This window comes from Pongo pygmaeus, chromosome 3, assembly GCF_028885625.2.
Source record: "Pongo pygmaeus isolate AG05252 chromosome 3, NHGRI_mPonPyg2-v2.0_pri, whole genome shotgun sequence".
Taxonomy (NCBI): domain Eukaryota; kingdom Metazoa; phylum Chordata; class Mammalia; order Primates; family Hominidae; genus Pongo; species Pongo pygmaeus.
In genome coordinates, this window is record NC_072376.2 from 169,049,755 (window position 1) to 169,072,356 (window position 22,602).

The window sequence follows — 22,602 nt, forward strand, 5'->3', positions numbered from 1 at the left end:
TAAAGATGCTCACTTTCACCACTTTTATTTAACGTATCACTGGAAGTCCCAGCCAGAGCAACTGGACAAAAGAAAGAAAGAAAGGCCATCCAAATTGTGAAGGAGGAAGTCAAATTGTCCCTGTTTGCAGACAATGTAATCTACAAGTGCTGTCAAAAAACTTTTAGAACTAATAAACCAATTCAGTAAAGTTGCAGTATATGAAATCAACATACAAATACAGGAAGTGTTTCTAGATGCCTAGAGTGAACTATCTCAAAAAGAGATCAAGAAAGCAATCCCATTTACAATAGCTACAAAAATACTATCTAGGAATATATTTAATCAATGAAGTGAAATCTATTTACAATAAGAATTATAAAAAGTTGATGAAATAAATTGAAAAGGACACAATTAAATGGGAAGATATTCCATGTTCATGTATTGGAATATATTGTTAAAATGATGAAACTACCCAAAGAGATCTACAAATTCAATATAATACCAATCAAAATATCAATGACATTCTTTGTAGATATATAAAAACAATCCTAAAATTTGTATGGAACCTAAAAAGACCCTGAATAACCAAAGCAATCTTTAGCAAAAAGAACAAAGCTGGAGACATCACACTACCTGACTTCAAAATATACTACAAAGCTACAGTAACCAAAATATCATGGACTGGCATAAAAACAAACTCATAGACCAATGAAATAGAATACAGAACCAGAAACAAATTCACACATTTACATCCAATTAATTTTTACAAACGTCCCAAGAACACACATTGGGGAAGGGACAGTCTCTTCAATAAAATCACATGCAGAATGATGAAACTAAACCCCCATCTCACACCACATAAAAAATCAACTCAAATGTATTAAAGACTTAAATGTAAGATCTAGAACTATAAAACAACTAGAAGGAAACAGGGGAAATGCTTGATAACATTGGTGTGGACAAGGATTTTTTGGATAAGACCTCAAAAGCACGGGCAACAAAATCAAAAATAGACAAATAGGATTACATCAAACTAAAAGGCTTCTGCACACAAGAGAAACAATCACCAGAGTGAAGAGAAAACCTACAGAATGGGAAAAAGTATTTGCAAATGATCCATCCAGCAAGGGATTAATATTCAGAATATATAAGGAACTCGAACAACTCAATAGCAAAGAAAACAAAATCCATTGAAAAATGAGGAGACGTTCTTCACGTAGAGTTACCGCAGTTTCCTGCTTCAACAGTGCTTGGAGGAACTGGGACTCGTCCCTCACCCTGGCCTGTGGCTCACAGCCAGCCTTCCACCACCTCCTCACAGTGCCATGGGACTGCCCCAATGCCCCCACGGGCTCCAGCGCTGCGCAGCCTCTGTGGCCGCAGCCTCTCCTTAGCACAGCCATGAGGATCGGCATTCTCACAGGTGCCAGAACTACCACCAGGACTCAGAGGCTGCCATCAACTGCCAGATCAACCTGGAAGTCTACACCTCCTAAGTCTACTTGTCCATGTCTTACTACTTTGACCGCGATGATGTGGCTTAGAATAACTTTGCCAAATACTTTCTTCACCAATCTCATGAGGAGAGGGCACATGCCAAGGAACTGATGAAGCTGCAGAACCAACGAGGTGACCAATCTTCCTTCAAGATATCAAGAAACCAGACTGTGATGACTGGGAGAGCTGGCTGAATGAAATGGAGTGTGCATGACATTTGGAGAAAAACATGAATTAGTCACTACTGGAAGTGCACAAACTGGCCACTGACAAAAACGACCTCCACTTGTGTGACTTAATGGAGACAAATGTGTCCTGGATGGATTTTCACCTGAAGGAGCAGGTAATCCATCAAAGAATTGGGTGACCACAGTGACCAACTTGCACAAGACGGGAGCACCCAAATCTGGCTTGGCAGAATATGTATTTGACAAGCACACCTCGGGAGACAGTGACAATGAGAGCTAAGCCTTAGGTTTATTTCCCCATAGCCATGGGGTAACCTCCCTGGTCACCAAGGCAGTGCATGCCTGCTGGGGTTTCCTTTACCTTTTTTGTAAGTTGTACCAAAACATCCACTTAAGTTCTTTGATCTGTTTCATTCCTTCAAATAAAAAAAATTTGGTACCATCCCCCCAAAAGAAAAAACGGGCAAAAGATTTGAATAGACAGTTCTCAAAAGAAACCATACTAATGGCAAAGAAGTACATATAAAAAAATCCTCAACATCACCAATTATTTGGGGAATGCAAACCAAAACCGCCATGAGATATCATCTCATCCCAGTTAGAATGACTACTATCAAAAAGGCAAAAAATAACAAATACTGGTGAGGATGCAGAGAAAAGGGAACGTATATACTGTTGGTAGGAATGTAAATTAATTCAGCCATTATGGACAACAGTGTGAGGTTTCTCAAAAAATTACAAATAGAACTACTATATGATTCAGACACCCCAACTAGTGGGTACATATCTAAAGGAAATGAAATCAGTATGTCAAAGAGACATCTGTATACTCCTATGTTAGTTGAAGCACTATTTATATCAGCCAAGATATGGAATCAACCTTAAGTGCCTATCAACAGATGAATAGATAAAGAAAATATAAAATATTTACACAGTTAAATACAATTCAGCCATAATAAAGCATGAAATCCTGTCATTTCTGGCAACATGGATGAGCCTAGAGAACATTATTTTAAGTGAAAGAAGCCAGTCACAGAAAGACAAATATGGCACAATCTTACTCATATCTGAAATCTACAAACATTGATCCAATAGGAGTAGAGAGTAGAATTGTGGCTACCAGAGAATGGGAAGGGTAGGCGAAGAGTGAAGATGTTGGGAAATGGGTACGGAGTTACAGTTAGATAGGAGGAATAAGTTCTAATTTCCATTTCACAGTAGGGTGACTATAGTTAACAATAATCTACTGTATATTTCAAAATAGCTTGAAGGGAGGATTTTAAATGTTCTCACCATAAAAAATTATTAATGTTTGAGGTGATTGATATGCTAATTGTCCTAATATCATATATTATATACACATATTGAAACATTATACTAAATCCCATAAATATGTACAGTTTTTATGTGTCAATTAAGAGTAAAACAAAAAAGAAAGAATATAGGCTTAAAAAGAAATTAGCTCATATTTATGATAAAAAACATACCAGTATTTCTATTTAATATAAATAACTATTTTTTCCTTTGAAATTTGAAGACTTTAATGCTTTGCAACATTATTTTTCCCTAGTGGACTATTTTTCTTTTGCTGCAGTTTTTCACTAGGTGAGCTAAGACAATCGAGAATAAAAGAAATGTATTAAAGTTGGCAGCTGGTTGACTCAGTTTTACCTCATAGCTTTGCTTTTCTCTTCCTTGATATGTCAGACAGGGTTTGAGATGAAACTTTGTAAGAGAAATTCTGACAGAACATTAACTGAAAGTGTACGTGAATTAAAGTTGGCTTATTTATGGGGATAAATTAGTTTGAAAATGCATTCAAAACTATTGTCTTCTCAGACTGATGAATAACTTTTTCCTTCTACTCCACCATGATGGATACAGAGTGTCTATTATGTGTGAAAATTGATTCTAATCACCTACGATCATGTTATGTATGTGAAAATTATTAACATAGTGTCTGACATGTAGTAAATATTCTTTATTTTATTGTTCTCATATAAGCAATTTCTGAAGCAGCCTCTATAGTGATCTAGTTTCTCGCCAGTAAATCCAACAAAAAAGCATCTTGTTTGATTAGTAGACATTCTTATTACTAGAATTTTTTTTTCTTTTTGAAGTCAAAATCTCACTGTAATTTCCAACAAGTAATTCTAGTTCTCTTCTGTTAAGGAACTCAAATATTTGAAAGAATATATTCTTCTAGTTTTCTCTTTTCCTAAGCTGAACAGCAATAGTTTATTTAAACAACTCTCATATAACATTTCAGTTCTCATACCGTCTTTTAAGTTATAGTAATAAAATATTAAGTTGGAACTAGGTGACACATATATGCCACATTTGCCACTTCCTTCTTATTTTATAACACATTTTCTGCTGTGGAAAAATATGACTTTAGAATCTCTCTTAATACAGCATTTCAATAAGCCAATAGTACAAAGGATTGGAAACTTATTTACTGTATTTGATAGTTTAAATATCTAATTTTAAGTTACTATAGTAAGGCTCAAGGAATCTTAGTAAATTACCTAAGCTGGTGAAGCTAGTTATGATAGCCTGATATCAACTTCTACTTCTACTTTATTGTCAACTTCTTTCCTGAGTAAACTCCAGTACTTACCTACCTTGTTAAAACCAGTGCCATATTTGGTGTTTTTCAGCATGGTTTGCAATTTATAAAAAACCTGAAGGAACTTAAAAGTTTGTAAAGAAGGAAACTACTGAATACATCATGGTCTTCATTTTACTTTTGAAAATAATTAGATTTATATGAATAGACCTAAAAAGATATAATGACAGATGAAAAGATAGATCCAAAATGATATAGCCCTGGTATGGCAACTCATGCCTGTTACCCCAGCACTTTGTGAGGTCAAAGTGGGAGGACTGCTTGATATGTGTGTGTGTACTGTATGTACATATACTAGTGTATGTGTGTATATACATGTAGATATCTGTGATGTTAACTTATGTTTATCCACATTAATATTGTTATATATAACAAAATTAACATGTATGAATTTTATAATACATAAAATTTTTCTATATATAGCAAAATTAATGTGTATAAACCTTTTGCTGGGTGACTATGAAAGGAAGATTTTGTTAGCATGATTGATTTTGTTTTAAAATAACAGAAACAAAAGGAAAAAATAAGAATAAAGGAGAAGGAAATATATTGCCTTGTGGAACTAAATAATGAATGAAGTGCTATATTGAGGCATGGATAAATAAGCGATATCACCTAGTCTTTGTTTTTCAATTTTCTAGCTTTGCTTCTTCATGATATTTTCATTCTGTGAGGAGCTGCTCTCACTGACCAGAAAATAATGCCACAAACAACTCCAGCAACATCCTTACTATGGCCCATGATCCCACTGGAAGCGAAAGCATTGTTTCCTGTCGCTCAGGTACAAATATCTTAAGGACGGTTGTTTCTGGAGCCACTAAGATGATCTTCTTGCAGATTGACAGGCATCTAGATATTTTCCCACCATTCCAATTCTTTCTTCACCTGAGAAGAGAGAGAATTCATTATTTGTTCTATTGCTTTTGATATATGGTCATTGAAGGCTCTAGCCATTCTGCTAAAGAAGATAACTTTTATGTACTTAATAAATGGAAGAAAACATCTCCCTCTGTCTCTTTCTATATGTATACACACGTGTATAAACACTAAAATTAAAAAACAGTATATTTTAGTGTATATAATGATGTATACTTCCTATATTTTGGTGTTATTCCAGGGAATAGGAAAGAGAAAACAACAGCAAGTTGGCTTTCAGTGCCTTGAATGTGAAAAGAATAGCAATTGGATTTCACAACCACTAATTGTCTGGTTTGTATAAGAAGGATCCTTTTTGCAGTTATCTGTCAGAGCTTGGCTAGGTAATAATCTTCCCTTTTGTCTGCCCATTTTAAAATGGTAGAGCTCTTCATCGGCTGAAATGTCAGGAACAAAAGAAAAATCTCAACAGCAGAAGACAGAAAAAACTCTGTAGGCAATACTATTATGTAATATTGTCTCTTAGACAACAACAGATTTTGCTTAAAAATCCTTTTGAGCTATTTGTGTCTCATTCTGTAGTCTGTAATGACTGCTTCAGAAAAAGAATTACAGACAGTCCCCAACTTATAATGTTTAAATTTAAGGTTTTTTTGACTTTATAGTGGTATGAAAGCAATATGCCTTCAGTAGAAACCATACTTAAAATTTTGAATTTTGGTTATTATTATAATAATAACCTTATTATAAAATAAGCTTTGTGTTCAATGAGTTTGCATAACTGTAGGCTAATGTAAGCATTCTGAGCACATTTAAGGTAAGCTAGGGGAAGCTGAAATGTTTGGTAGGCTAGGTGTATTAAATGTGTTTTCAACTGAGGATCTTTTCATCTTATGATGTCTTTATTGGTACCAAATCACATCATAATTCCAGGAGCATGTGTATATATTGATTCCCTTTTCTATCAATACAGCAAATTAGATGTACAGTGCATTTAAAAATACTGTATAGGATACTTATAATATTTTAAAATCATTGATAGTAATTAAAAGTAAGACAAATAAGAATGCAGAAAGCATGGGTAAATAAAACTCTAGAGAAGTAAAAACTCAAAGCTCACGTTTGCTCTAGGAAATATGCTGTATCTTACTACGTGAGGAATTTAAAATGAATTCACTTTAAAAATAGACTCAAAAATTCTGATACAAAATATCTATGCAGTGTGTGATTGCAATGAAGAATCACAAACACCTGACCAAAAAAGCCCTGATATGAGAGACAGATAAACAACAAATTGAAGAAGTAGAACTTATTTGAGTCTGTACTTTGAGAAAAGTAATATAAAGCAATTATTAACTGGGAGTTCTCTAAGCAAAACATGTAAAAATATCTAGTAAAGTATATATAAAATATCTAGTAAAGGGCCAGAAATAAAAGTATAACTTCCAGAGCAGTAAAAGTGAATTGAACAAACAAAAAATAAATCAGTTCAACTGAATATATAAGTAAGAGAGGTGGGGAGAAACATAGAAATATAGACAATTAGAAATAAAATATTAGAAGTTGGAGTAAATCAGTAATGAAACAAAATCACTACAGGAACAAGAAGACTCTAAACCTTTGTGCACCTAATGACGTAACTTCAAAATAGGTAAATGAAAAACTATTCAAGTAAAAGGTGAAACTGATGAATTCACCAAACTAGTGGGTTTAACACATCTCTTTAAGAATTAATAGATTAAGCAGATTCCAATATTTGTAGAGTGACATGTACTGTCTAAGTGCCTGTGCTAATGTTATGAACAGTTACCAGCCAGTGTGACTACCCACAGCTGTCTTAGTTCATTTTGTGTTTCTGTGATGGAATACCACAAACTGGGTAATTTATAAAACAAACAAACACACAAACAAAAACAGATAGCTGCTTCCTACAGCTCTGGAGGCTGGGAAGCCTAAGGCTGAGGGGCCCACTTCTGGTGAGGGTTTTCTTGCTGCATTATCCTGTGGCAGAAGCAAGAAGGCCAAGGAGCAGGAGAGAGCAATCAAGAGCTGAAATTGCTTTTATAACAAACTACTCTCACAACAACAAACCCACTCCTGTGATAATTACATGCATCCATTTATGAGGGAAAAGAAGAAAACAGTCCAGACTCCCTTCTTAACACTGATACTGCTACTTTTTGGACAGCGATACACTACTAGCAAAAAAGCAGTCATATACAAATAAAGCAATACAGAATGATCAAGTTGGCTTTATCCAGGATGAAAAAGTGGCTCCACATCAGGAAGTCTGAAAATAAAATTCATTGCACCTAACAGATTATTTTTTAAAAAACGATCTTTTTAGAAGCAGAAAAGGCCTTCAAAAATTCAACATTAATTTATGATAATAACTTCTGAAGCTACAAGAAGCATTTAGTATGCATTAAGTTCCCAAAACCTCCTTCTTCGAAGAGAGCTTGACTAAAATTCCAAGGAGGCAGACGATAGTTTAACCAACATTTTAAATACCACATAATAAGGCCAGGCGCAGTGGCTCATGCCTGTAAACCCAGAACTTTAGGAGGCTGAGGCAGGTGGATCACCTGAGGTCAGGAGTTTGAGACCAGCCTGGCCAACATGGTAAAACCTGTCTCAACTAAAAATTCAAAAGTTAGCTGGGTATGGTGGCGGGCACCTATAATCCCAGCTACTTAGGAGGCTGAGGCAGGAGAATCACTTAAACTGGGAGGCGGAGGTTGCTGTGAGTTGAGATCACGCCATTGTACTCCAGCCTGGGCAACAGAGTGAGACTCCATCTCAAAAAAATAAAATAAAATAAAATAAAAAATAAAAAACTATCACATAATACAGTTGCCTATTTTTATGCTAGTCAAAAAATATTTCTTAGAAGGGAATAATTTTCTGGTTGCTCTAGGATAAGAACCTCTATTTTTTCTAGGACAATGGTAGCTTTATACATCTGAATCTGTCCACAGGACAATAAAGACAGCAAAATAAATCCACAAATTATTACCTGCAAATACAGAAATAAATATAATATTTTATTAGAGCTAACTCTAGAGTTTAAAATAAAAGAATGAGAGCATAGTGGTTAGAGTTTGAGAAAAATGCACAGAAAAGAGGAGGAGAAAAGAGAAAACCCAACATTACTTACGAAATAGTGAAAAGTGGTCTAGAATAGTTCAGATCATAGCATGGCTATTGAGGAAAATCTGGTAAGTATGGAGGAAGCTGGAAAGATCTGGAGCGGTAGTCTCAGAAAGAGATATTTTTTTCTGAGAGAGTAAGTAAATGGAAATGGAGAGGCACTGTTGGAGATATGATGGTAAAGAAGAAGGAAAGGGCCGGGCTCAGGAGCTCACACCTGTAATCCCAGCACTTTGAGAGGCCAAGGCAGGTGGATCACCTGAGGTCGGGAGTTTGAGACCAGCCTGACCAACATGGAGAAACCCCATGTCTAGTAAAAATACAAAATTAGCCAGGTGTGTTTGCACATGCATGTAATCCCTGCTACTCGGGAGGCTGAGACAGGAGAATCCTTTGAACCCAGGAGGAGGAGGTTGTGGCAAGCTGAGATCATGCCTTGGCACTCCAGCCTGGGCAACAAGAGCGAAACTCCATCTCAAAAAAAAAGAAGAAGAGGAAGAACAAGAAGAAGGAAAAAAGTGGGAAATAAGTAGAAAATAAGAATCACACAAGAACAAAAGAGAACACTAACACACACCAAACTGTCCCAACCACCAAAAATGGTCACCCATTGAAGAAACTGCACCTCCCTATACAGATAGAAGTGAGTACTCCTAAAGTAGAAATATTGTAATGACTCCAAATTGTCAAACTGTCCAGAAAGTGCAAAGAAAAACATAACTACAATTATACAAAGCTACTGTAAGAAAAAAAACAGAAAATGAAAATCAACATTTCCACTGTTGAAGTTTCCTACTCTGCGATTAGTTGAATGGACATCTACTTAGCTGTAATGGAATATATTTAGCTGTAAAAAGACTGAGAACAATCTCTATGAACTTATATGGAAAGATTTCCAGGACATTTTGATGAGTTAAGAAAGTAAAATACATGGAGAATACATAATATTGTACTTTTGTGAAAGAAACAAGGGGCTATAAGAATATAAACATAGATCTGCTACTTTTTGTCAAAAGAAACAGAAGGGGGACACACCAGAAACTAAGGATGTATTTTTTTTTTTTCTTTTGAGATGGAGTCTCGTTTTGTCAGCCAGGCTAGAGTGCAGTGGCGCTATCTTGGCTCACTGCAACCTCCGCCTCCCGGGTTCAAGCGATTCTCCTGCCTTGGTCTCCTGAGTAGCTGGGATTACAGGTACGTGCCACCATGCCCTGCTAATTTTTTGTATTTTTAGTAGAGACAGGGTTTGGCCAAGACCATCTTGGCCAGGGTGGTCTTGAACTCCTGACCTCGTGATCCACCCACCTCAGCCTCCCAAAGTGCTGGGATTACAGGCGTGAGCCACCTTGCCTGGCCAGGATGTACCTTTTAACCTATGTGGGGATGGGGGTGGGGCCAGTGTGGTGAAAGGAAACAATGGAAAGGATGAAGGAAGTGGTGACGCTTCTTTGAATATAACCTTTGGTATTGTCAGGGCTCAGAACAGATACCCAAAGTATGACGCTTTTTTTTTTTTTTTTTTTCCAAGCTGAAGAAGACAGATGGGCCTCGGAAAGCAAGAAAGTCTCCCTGAACTTCTCCCACCTATTCCCCAAAGCAAACCATCAAACCTAGGAAGGTTACGCTCTGACCTACCTATTCTGAGAGTAGGGTGTAAGACCATCATGTGACAAGTGTCCTGCCCCATTCTTGGAAGAAATGAATACTACACAAAGAAACCAAAAGAATGTGAACAAACAGGCCTTGTTGAGCTCACCCCCCAGCTGTCGGCACCATCCCCCAGCTTGTTAAATTAGATCATGTCTCCTTTTGTGTCCAATCATATTTCTCTACAATTATCCACTTCTTTCATCAGACATAGCATAAAAATACACAGTGTCTCAGGGTGTTTGGACCTTAATTTATGAAGAATTCCATGTCATGTAAAACTTTGATTAAATAAATGTTATGCTTTTGTCTTGTTATTTGTCTTTTGTTATAGGAACATCAGCATGAACCTAATGATGTTATATTGAACATTAAATAGCTCAACACTATTTTTAAATGGTAATCTTATCTAATTATTTAAAATACTGATTTGATGTGGTCAGTGTTTATTTTTTGTTAAACATTTAGGTCTTTGAGATGATTGTGTACTTAATGGTGACACAGTACTTGAAATCATAATGCATTTATTAAGTATGATGAATAATGTCTCTATCAGTCTCTGATATTTAGTACTAGGATTAAAAATGCTGGGTTTTTTAGTTTTGCTTGTTGCTGATAGACCTAAAAGGCAATTTAAAAATTCATGTGGTGTACTTCAGACTCACAAAACTGACATTCAAAATTCATTATACAGAGTCTTTGAGTCACATTTCAAATCTCAGTTGTAATTTAACAGTAGAAGGTTTCATCAAATATTGGGACCCCACAATATGTGACTAGCATCTCAAGCAAGTATTCTGAAAACTGCCTCCTACACTAAGGACATGACAATCTCACAAAGAATTGTTTATATACTGACTTTCCATGGCAATGCTTTTGGTTGAAAAAGAAAAAAAAAAGAAAGGAAGAAAAGAATGAAGAAAGAAAGGGAGGAAAGAAAAGAAAAGGAAAAGGATTCATCAAATTCTCTCTATGGCTATCACAGTACATGTAGGACTGAATACAATAGACTCTAGGGTCACATAAATCAAGGTAAATATTTGTTAAGTCACTCTTTCTGTAAATAATATTATAGTCAAAAAACTGTCAAACTCGTGATTAAAATTTTTAAACCCGAAAAAGGAACATTTAAATACATTAACAAAAATTAGTGTTTTATTGAATTCTAAGTTCATACGTATTTGCATTCTTGACACTCTGCTCTTTAAAAAATGTTTGCAAGAATGTATGTCATTTCCTTCTTTCCTCTGTTTTTCTCACATATCATTCCACATGTCATGGATAGGACACTGGGATGCCTTTATCATTATTATAGGATTTCACATATGATTGTGATAAATAATATATTGCCTAGGTTTTTTCTTTGTAAATACATAATCACATCAAATATTCTAATGTATGATGTTTTAGATGAGTTCACATGTTTTCGGAAATGAAATAAAGCTTTTTCTTTGCATTCAGGAAATAAATACATGATCCAACAGCCCCAATATAGGTAAGGAAAATAATTTTGAAAGATTATTTCTTGTTTTTTATTTTATAACTCTATAAGAGTTCCTATAGCTTTTGCTGTTCACATTACAAAATGATTTATTGATAACTCATATTTTTACCATCTTCAGGGACACAGAAAATTTCATCATCATTTATTTTCTCAAATTTGGATTTTTGTCTTAAAACTACATGGAAAGTGTGACCAGTGTGACAATAAGTCCCAGTTTGTCTGAGACTATCCAGATGGCCTCTGTTGTCTTGGCATAATTACTAATAGCATCCTTTTCACTCTCAAAATGTCCTGGTTTGTGATAATAAATTGTACAGTTATCCTACTCCTGATCTATTCATTTGATTTTAAATTATAAGAATTTTCCAAAGTGACATCTAGATGAATAATTGTCATTCGTGGTTGCACAGGAAATAAGGAGGGTAATTGACCTTGGTAATTCCCAAAACTATCAGGATTGTTATTGTTGCCAAGGTGAAACATTTAGTGGCAATATTATCCTTAATCATAGGTTTTCTAGAAATAAAGACAACTTCTGGAAATTCGTTAAACCATCAAAATCATTTGACCATTAAAAGGGCACTTTTAGGCCGGGCACAGTGGCTCACGCCTGTAATCCCAGCACTTTGGGAGGCGGAGGCGGGCGGATCACCTGAAGTGGGGAATTGGAGACCAGCCTGACCAATATGGAGAAACCCATCTCTACTAAAAATACAAAATTAGCCGGGCATGGTGGTGCATGCCTGTAATCAGCTACTTGGGAAGCTGAGGCAGGAGAATCCCTTGAATCCAGGAGGCAGAGGTTGTGTTGAGCCGAGATCATGCCATTGCACTCCAGCCTGGGCAAGAAGAGCGAAACTCCGACTCAGAAAAAAAAAAAAAAAAAAAAAAACGAAAGGAAAAGAAAAAGGCACTTTTGTGAATGGAAGATAAATTGAACCTGACCATCAGAAGGACATCAACATGCATGCCTGTGACCTTGCCTCTGACAAAGAAAACCTCTTTCATTCCACACCAAACACTAACTAATCCCACAATTTTAAGTACGAGTTGTTCAACAGTGCTGGGTTTGTTTCTTTATCTCTAAAAGATTTGATCCAGATCAGAGATTTTCTAATGTTGGTCTGCTAGCCACTGCTGATCAGTATGAAGTTTTCATCAGTCTGTTACATCATCCGCAGAAATTAAATCATTGTTTTCTGAAGTTAAATTGGCTGAACTTAAGCATTTAATGTTTAAGATTATGTACTTAATATATTTTGATGTGGACATTGTATAAGGTAGTTGGCAAAACTTTTAATTTGCTTGGCCCCATTAATTGATGAATTTTATTGAGCCTACCTGTGGTTCATGTATGTTAGTATAAAGGAATGTTTATGTGAAAGGCAGATAGGGTGAATTGGTAGATATTTTGCTCCAATAGTTTTGGCTCACTCCATTTCAATGCATAGGGGCTCAGCTTTCAAGCCTTTATTCTTTGAATGTGTGCATTTGCATTGACTCTACTTACCTCAAGTGAAAACTAAATGCACAAAAGAGAATATCAGAATATTAGATCTAGATGAATAGCCTCCTTAGTATTTCATAGGCCCAGTTACATATTAGGATTTGTGGAAACTAAGTGACTCAAAATTGTAACAGAGATGAGCAGCTGTTGCTCAAACACCATTTTAGATTAGAGGCAAAGCCTTACAAAGAAGATAATAAATGTATTTTTCTCTTGGGAAAAGCATTTCTTTTTGTGAATGTCCAGGAGTGCTCTTTAAACTCAAAACAAAATTTCGTATGATGTGCTTTCCTTTATCTGGCTGATTGTTCTTGTATGACTGTTGGAATAAACACAATAGCACTATAGGAGGCCATCACACTGGCTTTCTGGAAAAAGATGAGCGGGCCAGAAAAAAAAGTCGAAAAGCTTTGACAGTACTGCAGGAAACCACTTCAATACTCTGGCTGACATAAAAGCCATTGAACGCATGAAAAGACATACTATGAGTTCTATTAATAGTAAGTGTAATGTATAAAAATGGGGGAAATGCCCACAGGAAGAGTTTGTATATAAAAATGGTCACTAAATCTACTTTAATTCTTGAAGCTAATTACCAGTTTAGCATTCATTTTGAACAGAGAAAATAATATTAAAAATTGATGGCTGATCATCATTTTGTCTATGAAAAAGTACCAGGACACAAAGCAAACCTGTAAATACAAAAGTACTTGTGAAGTCAAAGTGATTTTACTTACTAAGCTATTTGTTAATCAACATTTACTGGGTGATTACACAGTAATCACAGCTCTACACAGGATGTGGTGGATATTCAAAGGGTTAACTGAGAAGTCTTTGATCCAGGCATTTTTCTTTAGACAACTAATATCTGGTGAAAAACTAAAGAGCAGTAGGGAGAAATATAAGATGTTGTGACAAGGACACATCACCCCAAATATGGCTTTTTGGCATAAGGATGATTTTGAGCTGATTATTTTGAGACCCAACAGACATAGTCACTATGTCTATATATCTATATATATCTATGACATAGTCACTATGTCTATATATCTATATATATCTATGACAGACGCTATGTCTATAGACAGACATAGAAGCTATGAAAACAAAGTGGAAGTTACCCTTCTGCAAGAGAAATGTACATCTATAAAGAAATTTCCATTTGTAAGGATGCCTCTCTCTCTCTCTCTCTCTCTCTCTCTCTGTCTCTCTCTGTCTCTCTCTCTCTACCAGAAACAGAAGGAAGACTAAATCATGGGAGATGTAGCAGGGAATCAGTGGAGAAGGCACAAATTCAAATCTGCATAACAAACCTTATTGGTGTTTAGGGTACTTTTCCTGGACACCTTTCCGTAACTGTCCTCCACTTCCTTCTCTCTTTTGTCTTTGACTGAAGATGGTATTTGAGCCTGAATTCTAAGCCACCTCTGAGAGTTACTCATTTTCCCTGGATATCTCCCATGTATACATGAGGAATATATGCTAATAAAATTCTATTTATTTTTCTCTTGTGAATCTGTCTTTTTGTTACGGGAGTGCCAGCTGTGAACCCAAAATTATCTGAGGCAGGTCTCAATCAATTTAGAAAGTTTATTTTGCCAAAGGTAAGGCTGTACCCGGGACACAGCCTCAGGAGATCCTGACAACATGTGCCCAAGCTGGTCAGGGCACAGCTTGGCATATTACATTTTAGGGAGATATGAGACGTTAATCAATATGTGTAAGATGTATATTGGTTTGGTCCAGAAAGGAGGGACAACTTGAAGTCGGGGCTTCCAGGTCATAGGTGGATAAGAGACAAAAGATTGCATTCTTTCGGGTCTTTGATCAGCCTTTCAGTGAATACACAATTTACATTTGAGAGGCAGGTAGAGAAATCATCTCTTATGCCTTAGTCTGGCTCAGTGAATCTGCATTTTTACATAAGCAATAGGGTGGAGGAAGCACTCAGATACACATTTGTCTCAGGTGAGTACAGGGATGACTGAGTTTTGTTCTTTGTCCTGCACTTGTGAAGATAAGCTATCAATTCACATTGCCAGGGTGAAATTCAACAGAACTGCCTTAGGGTAAAAATCTTGAAGCCCACAAGAAATTTCCTTGTGGACAAATTGTGAGGAAAGTACATAGCTTTATTTATTTTTTTTTAATCTTCATAGCTATCTTACTTAGGAATAAAAAGGGAGGTAGGTTTGCCAAGATTTATTTTCCTTTCACACAGCTGTGAAAGGAACTGTGAAGTATAGAGGGAAAATTATTTTTCTTTCCCTACAGTGTCATATTATTAGAATAAGATCCATTTTATGGATCCTTGGTGGGGTGAATGTTTTGATTAAATAGTTCATAGAGGGCAGTTACTGATTAGAAAACACTGCTTGAAAGATAACGAAATTTGAACTGAGTTACAAGAAAGGGATTTGGATAGAATTTGGACAAATGAAAGACATATAAGGGAGGGGAAAAACTTGAGTGAATTCATGAAACCAAGTGATATGGTTTGGATTTGTGTTCCGGCCCAAATCTCATGTGGAACTGTAATCCCTAATGTTGGAGGAGGGGCCTGGTGGGAGGTGATTGGATCATGGGGCAGATTTCCCCCTTGCTGTTCTTGTGATAGTGAGTGAGTTCTCACAAGATCTGGTTGTTTAAGAGCGTGTAGCACTTCCTTCTCTGCTCTCTTCTTCCTCCTGCTCCAGCCATGTGAAGACATTCCTGCTTCCCCTCTGCCCTCCACCATGATTGTAAGTTTTCGGAGGCCTCCCCAGCCATGCTTCCTGCACAGAGTGGAACAGTGAGCCAACCAAACCTCTTTTCATTACAAATTACTCAGCTTCAGGTATTTCTTTATAGGAGTGTGAGAATGGGCCAATCGACCAGGCATGAGAATAACTGACAATAAGAGATTGTAAGGAATATAGTCCAGTTTGAATAATGTTAACTTCTAGATATTATCTTTTTGGTAAGTTTATGAAAGCAAAGAAAAATCAGAAAACAGAATTGTATGTATGATATTAAGAGGAAGTGCTCCCAAACTTTCCTATCTATTATTTATTCCTAGTTGGTGGCAAGTTTGGCATTTGTTTTTCAGATATTTTCAGGGTTTATATGAGCACATCTATGATGTTTCTGCCAGGCCTCTGAGCTTAAGCCTGCACATATACATCCAGATGGCCTGAGGCAACCAAAAACTACAAAGGAAATGAAACAGCCAGCTCCTGTCCTAAAAGATTGACCAACCTCACGACGTTCCATTATGACCTGTTCCTGCCCTGCCCCAACTGATAGATCGATCAACCTTGTGACATTCTTCTTCTGGACAATGAGTCTTAGGATCTCCCCACCATGCACCTTGTGACCCCCTCCTCTGCTGACAGTAGATAACCACCTTTAACTGTAACTTTCCACTGCTTACCCCAGTCCTATAGAACTGCCTTACCCTTGTCTCCTTTGGCTGACTCTCTTTTTGGACTCAGCCCACTTGCACTCAAGTGAAATAATCAGTCTTGCTGTTCACACAAAGCCTGTTGGTGGTCTCTTCACACAGATGCACTTGACAGTTTCATATGTTTATATGCATATCATTTTATTATATTCTGTTTTTGTAACTCTCTTAAAAATTCTTAATACTATATAAAGGTTACATTTTCTTATATTTGACCTTGTGCCTTTTAATAGCTGCTTAGTATCCTTCTCCATGGATATACCCTAATCGGTCTACCTGTACTCCACTGATAAACACTTAGAGTGTTTCTGAGACTTTGTTGATATAAAAATGTTAGAATGAGTAAACAAAGCACCCATGTGTATGTCCTTAGAGGTAGAATCAATGAATCAAGACAAATTCCATTGTAAAATGTAGTAGATATTGCCAGTTGTTTTTATCTGGATCAATAATGTTAGAGAGGTATGGACGTGTAGGGGGGAAGGAAGAGCTTCCTCTCTGCTGACTGAGGTTCACTGAAATCAGTGACAATAGGTCAGTAGGAGAAAAAGGCATAGAAATTTGTTAATCTGCACGTGGACATGAGAGTCACAGAAATATGAGACTCAAAGGCCAAATTACTGAGACTTATATATACCTTCTTCACAGGAGAGAGGGAAGTGGGATGCTATAAGAAATTTTAGAAGGGTAGTAAATGATTTTTTACAGGAAATAAATGAGCTCAAAGAACAATTTCCTGGGATAAAGTTCTTCTGAGCTCTGGGGGAGGTGGTGGAAGGTAAAGAATAGAACTTCACTGTGAATGAAGTTGTCTTATTATACAGATAAAGTCTCCCAGGTAAGGTCTCAGAGTTGCTCCCATAAGAATACATGAAAAGTCTGTCTGCACATGGCGACAACTCCCAGTCACTTCTCTTCTACAGTGGTTAATCTTTCCTGGTTAGTTGGTGAGATCCCTAGGGAGGGAGTCTTAAGAAAATAGCATTTATTCTGGAAATAAGTTTCTCCAGTCAGATAAAAAAATTCCAGAGAGAATCCCTCCTGGTGCTTTGGGAAGGAAAGAAGATCAGAGAGATTAGGGGGTGGGGGAAGGTCAGAGAGAAACTTTGATTCTGAAGCAGCGTCTAAGGCCTTCCAATTTTAGTTCAAAATGTTCAGTATGTCAAAGCACCAAATTTTGGGGGTATCATTTTCGGACCCCTAAATATGTAAAGAATATCACATATAACATACATTCTTGGGGTAAAAGCTAGAATGAGAACCTGAAAGAAGGGCAGGAAAACCTTTTGAATCTTCTTTAATTGATTCATTATTAACGTATCTTATAAATGATAAGGCATGTTATTATAGGTCAGCTTCAGAATACAAGCTTATAAGAAGTGACAATCTATAATAGTCATGGTGACATCTCTGAAAATGTTTGTTCTACAAGTTCACAAAGCTGTCTTTGGTGGAAGAAGTAATGATCAATCCTAACTGTACTGAGGTCGAGTTCCTGGATCAGGCAGTAGTCCTACGGGAGCAGGGATTATCACAATGAACTGTGCTCACTGATGAATACCTTTTAAAGATGAGATGAAACAGTAGTGCCTCTTCTACACACGCAGTGAGTCCAGCCTCACAACAGAGACAAAACTGAGCAATGTGTTTCCCAGTCCACTATTTTCCCTGTTGTCCTGGCTTAATCCTTATGCCTTTCAGTGTACTTTTTTTTTAAAAAAATTATAGAACAATTACTTCAGGTTACATTCATAAGTAAGATATCTAAAATTGTCCAAATGGAAAAAAAGAATATCTGAGAAAATCCACTCATCCTGATTTAAAGGTAATGTTAGTTTGGATAGTTTCAGGCTAAATAAATAAAATGAACGATAAAAAACATAAATAAAATTAGCCGAGATTGGTGGCGGGCACCTGTAGTCCCAGCTACTGGGGAGGCTGAGGCGGTAGAATGGCGTGAACCTGGGTGGCGGAGCTTACAGTGAGACGAGATCGCACCACTGCACTCCAGCCTGGGCAACAGAGCGAGACTCCATCTCAAAAAAAAAAAAAACGTAAATAAAAAGTGTGGGCTAGACGTGGTGGCTCACGCCTGTAAACCCAGCAATTTGGGAGGCTGAGGCAGGTGGATCACTTGAGGTCAGGAGTTCAAGACCAGCCTGACCGATATGGTGAAGCTCCAACTCTACTAAAAATACAAAAATTAGCTGGGGGTGGTGATGTGCGCCTGTGGTCCCAACTACTTGGGAGGCTGAGACAGGAGAATTGCTTAAACCCGGAAGGTGGAGGTTGCAGTGAGTTGAGATCATGCCACTGCGCTCCAGCCTGCACAACAGAGCAAGACTCTGTCTCAAAAAAAAAAAAAAAAAAAAAAATGTAAAGAGTTCTGGAGGATAAAGAAGGAGGTATAGAAAAGAGAACAGTATTTTAGGTGGGCAATGCTCTTAACTTTTGATGAAATTCAAGGAAATGTGGCTTATATTAGTAAAAAAAAAAAAAATGATGTTACAAGAGGGGTGATAAAATAGGAGGTAGGAAAGAGATAGGCAGAAATATAAATGAATCCTAAAATGGAATAAGGAAGAAATCTATTATAGTAGAAAAAGTAATTATGATTTTTAAATACATCCAGAACAGGAAAGGGCAGAATTGACCCTGTAAAAACTAAATGAGTGATATGAAGGACAAAATGATAAATTTTCTCTGAACTCAGGGGAAGAGACAAAGATGAAAATAAGTATATTTCTATATAAAGGGAAGACAACAGAAATACTGACTAATTGGTTAATTGGGTCTTCTTAAGAAACAAATTAAAAAATTGAATATTACAAATATTCAGAGACATAAGCAGTGGATTGAGCACAGGATGTGAGAGAGAATCCTGAATGTTGACTTCTATTTGCAGATCTACAAAGTTAAATAGGTACCGGCTACAATTACAGGGGTGAGAAAAGTGTTAAAAGAAATGAAAAACAAAACAAAACAAAATAAAAACTAGACATATCTTTACAAAAACTTTTACTTCAAGAATAACAAATCTTATGAGATTCTTGGCAGAAATAAAAGTTAAAAAGAAAGAAAAGGGTGCTACAAATGAGTAAAATTAGACAATTATCAGACAGCATCCTAATACTAAGAATGAGAAAAAACCCTCAGAGCATGAAATAGCAGGACAAAAACCAGAGTCAAAACCCCGAACACCTTAACTATAGCTGAATAAAGGACAGGAATAGGCAAGTAATTAAAAAATTAGATAAAAAGAAATTCAAACACTTCAAATAAGGACAATGCTTCAAATACAGGGTCAATTAAAATTAAAGTTTCTCTTTTTCACTACCATGTTGACTATAATTCAGTTTATATTAGTGTCAAGTGTTTTCTAAAGCTCACAAAGCAATCCTGTCATGGACATTTTTTAGGGTCCCACAGATTAATTCACTCCTCCTTCTAAGGACTATGCCTTGATTTTCCTTTAGGAAATCACCCTTCTCTCACTCTCAGCTGATAAATTTAAAGATAACAGCCCGGGCCCGGCATGGTGGCTCATGCCTGTAATCCCAGCACTTTGGGAGGCCGAGGTGGGTGGATCACTTGAGGTGAGGAGTTCAAAACCAGCTTGACCAACATGATGAAACCGTGTCTCTACTAAAAATATAAAAATTAGCCAGGCATGGTGGCACAACCTGTAGTTCCAGCTACTCGGGAGGCTGAGGTAGGAGAATTGCTCAAACCCGAGGTGGAGGTTGCAGTGAGCTGAGCTGGCTCTACTGCACTCCAGCCTGGGAGATGGAGCAAGACTCTGTCTCAAAAAAAAAAAAAAAAAACAAAGAAAAGATAGCAGCCCACAAGATGACAGAGGTTGATTCAGAGATAGGCACAGCCTAACAGCCTATGTCAGACCTGTTGAGATTAATTTAAGGATTTCTTTTATAATCTCTAGGAAACTAACCATTCTGCTAGATTTGATGTTGCCGTAATGTAAATCTGAAGCCACTGGGGTGGTTGGAGTGGAGGGGGTGTTTACCACAAGGAGACTGAGAATTAAGCCAATAACTCAGAATAGGCAAAGCTGAGTTGGATTCTGGTGGCATTGTTTCAACTCAGCATAAAGACACATCTAAAGTCAATTCTACCTCTAAAATGTTGAGCTACATGAGCCAATCAGTTTTCCAATGAGTTGGTTTGTTTTTCACTGGTAACAGTAGGGGTCTTAACCAATATGTGTACATGCCCTTAATCTTGAGTTCTAGGAATTTATTCCAAAATCTAAGACTAATAGGTACATGTGTGTGTATGGGAGAGCAGGATGTCACCACACAGTTAGTTCTACAATAATAGAATGGGATTTACTAAATTACGATGTAACCAGAGTGTTGAATAGGCTCTGGTGTTTTAGAATGATGACAGCATAAGGGATACAGGACTCATGATACTATCACAAGGCGTCTTTTTAGATTTTTGTCCATCTATTCCAAAACTGCCAATAGCTGAGGCAACTAGAGTCCTCTAGCCTTGCTCTATTCAAGCTATACCTGGAGCTTGGGTAGGTGATATAGTTTATATATTTGCCCCGCCCTAATCTCATATTGAATTGTAATTCCCAATGCTGAAGATGGAGCCTGATGGGAGATGTTTGGATCATGGGGGCAGATCTCACATGGCTTGGTGCTGTATTTGTGAGTTCTTGCAAGATCTGCCCATTTAAGAGAGTGCAGCACGTCCTTGCCCTCTGATCCTGCTTTCGTGGTGTGATTTCCCTGCTCCCACTTTGCCTACTGCCATGAGTTAAAACTCCCTGAGACCTCCTGAGAAGCTGAGGGATGTCAGCGTCACAACTGTACAGCCTGCAGAACCGTGAGCCCAATTAAATCTCCTTTCTTTATAAATCACCCAGTCTCAGGTATTTCTTTATATCAATGCAAGAACAACCCAGTATAGTAGATTAAAGCCCAACAGGATGTTTTTCTTAGCCTTTCTTTATCTCTTATGAATATGTTTCTTCAGAGGCCTCTTTGGAGTGGAACACAATTGAGAACAGGATTTGGGGTTTGAAAGAAGACATTTATTTATTCTATTTTTCTATTCTCAGTAGTAATCTCTGACTAACAGCTTTAATATTTTTGTTTTATTCACTTGTTTTATATTTTTCCGAATGAATATGTTTAACTTTTGCAATAAAAATCTTATTAAATAAGGAAAAGTCAGAGAAATGCAATGAAACCAAAGATAATGTATTTGTAAGGAGACTCCCAAAGATGAAAATCTAACAAGACTCTGAAGAAAGACTGAGATGTACAAATCAGAAGTGTATGTTGCAGGGGGAATGAAGGTTCGAGGATCAGTTATCTTTCAACTAAGTGTATATTCAGAATGAAAACTGGCCAAAGTAGAGGCCAGAGTGTTTTAAGAGGGTGAGAAACAGAGCAATTTGGAGGTCTGAGTAAAAGATTTGTAACAGCTGGCATTTTAAACTTAAGAATGGAACATTAATAAAGGGAAACAAAGGTTTGCTAGGAGGGCCCAGTAGAGGTTGGATAGCAAGCAGTTTTAAGATATCAAAACCATAAAATGTAACATGTTGGTGAGGATGGAGAGAAAAAAGAACTCATACACTGTTGACAGGAATGTAAATTAGTACAGCCATTATGCAAAACAGTATGGAGATTTCTCGAAAAACTAAAAGTAGAACTACCATACAATCCAGCAGTCTCACTACTTGGTATTTACCCAAAGACGAGGAAATCAGAATACCAGGTTCACTGCAGCACTATTCACAATAGCAAAGATAGGGAATCAACCTAAGTGTTCATCAATGGATGAATGAATAAAGAAAATGTGGGGTGTGTGTGTGTGTGTGTGTGTGTATACACACATATGTGTATAATATATATACACATACCACATTTTCTATTATATAATTATATATGTTATATATAAATATATATATAGTCTATATATATATAATTCATTGTGTGTATATATACACACACACACAATGGAATAGTATTTGGCCTTAAAAGGAATGAAATCCTGTCATTTGCAGCAATATGGATGGAAGTCATTCTGTTAAGTAAGCTGGATACAGAGAAACAGATGTCACATGTTCTCTGTCATATGCGGGAGTTAAAAAAGTTGGTCTCATGGAGGTGGAGAGTAGAATGATGGTTACTAGAGGCTGGG

At 36.8% G+C, this 22,602-nt stretch overlaps 1 pseudogene; it reads left to right on the plus strand.

Annotated features, from left to right (window-relative positions):
* The first annotated feature begins 1,179 nt into the window (after positions 1-1,179).
* LOC129034621 (ferritin heavy chain-like) lies at positions 1,180-1,947 on the plus strand (annotated as a pseudogene).
* Positions 1,948-22,602: the final 20,655 nt, after the last annotated feature.